This window comes from Propithecus coquereli, unplaced genomic scaffold, assembly GCF_000956105.1.
Source record: "Propithecus coquereli isolate 6110/MARCELLA unplaced genomic scaffold, Pcoq_1.0 Scaffold578, whole genome shotgun sequence".
Lineage (NCBI taxonomy): Eukaryota > Metazoa > Chordata > Mammalia > Primates > Indriidae > Propithecus > Propithecus coquereli.
This window is the reverse complement of record NW_012151707.1, coordinates 589,248-593,096: the sequence shown is the minus strand read 5'-3', so window position 1 is coordinate 593,096 and position 3,849 is coordinate 589,248.

Genomic DNA, 3,849 nt, shown 5'->3' with positions numbered 1-3,849 from the left:
GTTGCCCGGGCTAGAGTTCCGTGGCATCAGCTCACAGCAACCTCAAACTCCTGAGCTCAAGTGATCCTCCTGCCTCAGCCTCCTGGGTAGCTGGGACTACAGGCACACGCCACTGTGCCCAGCTAATTTTTTCTATTTTTAGTTGTTTGGCTAATTTCTTTCTATTTATAGTAGAGACGGGGGTGTCTCTCTTGCTCTGGCTGGTCTTGAACTCCTGAGCTCAAGCAATTCTCCTGCCTTGGCCTCCTAGAGTGCTAGGATCACAGGCATGAGCCACTGCGCCTGGCCCAGATTTTCCCTCTTTCAATTGGATTGTTCTTCAAATTGGAGAATCACGGAGGATATGAAAGCCAGTTATTTGTTAGGAAAAACTTTCAGGATGGCTAGAATTTGCACAAGTCGGGAGGAATTAGGGGAAAATTCTCAGTCAATATTTGAAAAGGATATCAACATAATCTGTTTAGGGATGAAAGATAAGATTTCCCCGTGAGAGAGAGGGAGAGAAATTGCTAATTGTTACAGGACAATTTGTTCCCCATCAGACATGGTCTATACAAAGACTGGAGAAGTTTTATTCTCCTATTGGCTCAGCTGGCCAGAGAGATAGCTGCACACCATCTGGTCACAGCAGATGCTGAAAGCAGAAGCTAGGCAGCAATTTATAAAGCCACCAGTACTGCCTCTTCTGAACCTCTCCCTACCCCCACCATTCATCACGCTACACAGTTCCCCTTTAGAGCTGCCTCGGGCAGGATTTGCAACTCTGCATTTTCGTTCTGTGTAAGTGCCTGTCCCATTATTTGCAAAACTCCAGTTTTACCCTAACAGTATCACCGGAGCAGGGTCTCTTTGCACTTTGGTGACAGTAAATTTCCTGCTGCTGCAGCCAGTTGGTGCTCTCAGGGGTTCAAGTTTTAGCGTCTGTCACAAAAGGGTGAAAAAAGACAAACAGCCAATAAAATCCCTAAGCCATCCCTGCCCATTACCTCAGGAGTCCAGGTTGCAGACTGTAAAAAAGGAATCCCAGTTATCCCAGTTTATCAGACACCAAAAAGTCACTCACAAAAGAAGCCATAAGAAAGTGTCCACTTTGAGAATGTCTTAAGTCCAAGGACAGACCTCTGTGTCAGCCATATACATTGGTGAATAAAATACATGGCCTCTGCCTTCCTGGAGCTTACATTCAGTTGGAGAGGACAGATATTAATCAAATAATTATGCCAATGGATGATGTAATATTACCAATTATCAAGGGAAAATAACCCAAACTCTGTAAAATAATTTAAAGAGGGTTATTCTGAACCAAGTTTGAGGACCATGGCCCAGAGTCACATCCAAGAAGCCTTGAGCAACTGAACTCACAGTGGTTGGGTTATGGTTTGGTTTTATACCTTTTAGGGAGACAGGGATTACATGTAAAGTCATAAATCAATACGTGGAAAGTATACATTGGTTTGGCCCGAAAAGGTGGGACATCTCAAAGCAGGGCCTTACAGGTTATAGGTGGGTTTAAAGATTCCTTGATTTGTAATTGGTTAAAGAAATGAAGCTTTGTCTAAAGATTTGCAATGTTTTAAGTTAAGAAAGTCTGTTCATCAGAGACAAGCCAGACTCAAGTGATCTGTTAAGTAAATTGAGGACCTGCACATGTGGTTTAAATGTTGTCTTGCATAGCCTTAGGCCTGTTAATGAGTTACAAAGGGTGTCTTCAAGAACGAAGGAGGGCATGATGAAGCATGTCTGATCTCCCTTCTCATGGCTGGCAACTCAGTTTTAGGGTATCCCTTGGCCAAGAGGGGGTCCATTCAGTCAGCTGGGGGGGCTTAAGATTTTATTTTAGTTGACAAAATTGTGGTAACTGTTATGAGGAAAAGCACAGAATGTATTAAGAGCATTAAGGAGCCAGGCTTGGTAGTGTGCACTGGTAGTTCCAGCTACTGGGGAGGCTGAGGTGGGAAGATTGCTTGAGGTGTTCAAAGCCAGCCTAGGCAGCATATAGTGAGATCCTGTCTCTTAAAACAACAATCACAGAAAAAGCATTATGACAGTGTGACAGGAGAGACCTGGAAGAGAAGAGAAGAGAAAGAGCCTGGGGAGTCTTAGGAGATACCATTTAAGCCAAGTCCCCAGAAGACTGAGTTAGCCAAATGAAGGGAGAGAGAGAGAGGAGGTCTGCTCAGAGTCAACAGAGTGTGCAGGGGCTTTGAAGCAAGTAAGAGTTTGCTATGATCAAGGAACTGAAAGAAGCCAGTTTGGTGAGAATGTGATAGACCAGGGAAAAAGTGAAGGGAGATAAAACCAGCCACCAAGAATCTTGGATCTTACTCAGACAGAGCAAGGTGGCTACTGAAGGAGCTCAGGAAATTTTACCCCAAAGTATGACTCCTTGGTATAAAGAGTATTTTGAATTAAAGGCCTTAGAGATCAACAGGCCCTTGGAAGGGGCTTTCCTTCTAACTGCATAACCCAAGGGACCAATCAAATGAATAATGGACTTCCCTTCCCTTCCCTTTAATTTCACCATATTGCAGGAAAGAAAATCAAGAATGCAACCAGACCTGACCCAAATCATTTAAAACATGATACCTGCCTCTCAGGATAATTTATAAGTCAATCTGTTTCTCCCATCCATTCACTCTCCCAAGTATCCATTCATCCTCCCTAGCAACCATTGTTGTCCCCTAAACAGAATTACCGGTACTCCTTATCCCCCTGCCCCTCTAAAATGCAGGTATAAGAACACCTGGATCCTCATTGCAATATTGGGTAATCACTCTGTGATTCTCCCTGCGCGTATGGCAAATAAAGCTCTTCCTCTTATTAATCTGTCTTATTTCTGAGTTGATCTTTCAGCGAACTTTCAGGAGAAAGGGGAAGTTTCTCCACACCCCTACTGTTTGGTGTAGCCAGCAGTATCTCAAAGCCTCTCTGCTCTTCTGAAATCTGAGTGCGGAGAATTGGAACTCCCACCGGCCAGCAACACGGTGAGACAGCTTTACTTACCAGTCAGACTCCCAGTTTCCCTGTCTCTGTGGGTTCTGACGGTAAAGATCATTGTCCTTTCCAAATTTAAAATTAATGAGTGGAAAGGTTTTTTTGAGTGACTGGTCTTCGTAAAGTGACTCTGGTATTGGCATATTTTTTGGTACATTGTGGTATGAATATTCATATTGTCTGATTCTCTCTCTTCTCAGAAATAGCCTTTTGTTGTTGTTGCTGATTTCTTTTGTCATTGTCTTTCTGTGTACTTTTGTCGAAAAGAGGGTTACCGTAGGGTAGAGCACGGGCTTAGCACCCCTGTGCGCCCAATGTCGAGCCTGCCCTGCAGGGTACCAGTTACACGCTTCTCACTAGACCGGCATCTGTTAAGACAAACTTTGCTGCAGGTCTCTGGAAAAAAAACCAAAACCTGGGTGAGGTTCCCCTCTGGTTCTGTTCCATATCCCTGAGCTTGTCTTGTCGCTGAGTAGGAGTTTTCTTCTCAGTCTTGCCATGGGGGATGGTGGGGGACGTTTTTTCTGGAACAAGTCAGGCAGTCAACATGAAAAAACTGGGGGTCCAAGACACATAAGCAGCACACTCTTTTGTACCAAACGTGTCAAGCTCTAGGGGAGTCTTTGTCTTAAAAGGTCTCATGTTCTTTGTCTGTCTTGTCTATTTCTGAGAGTGAGTTTTTTGGGAATCTTGGAAACTGCCTTCTCTGTGCCCTCTCCAGGCTAAACCTGAAAAGTTACCACTGGGGCTTTCTATAAAGAGGAATTGGATTGAGTTGCTTTTGGAATAAATATACCGTTGAGACTAATGGCCAAAAGATGGATCCTTTAAATTAAAAGACTGCTAAATTTTTTT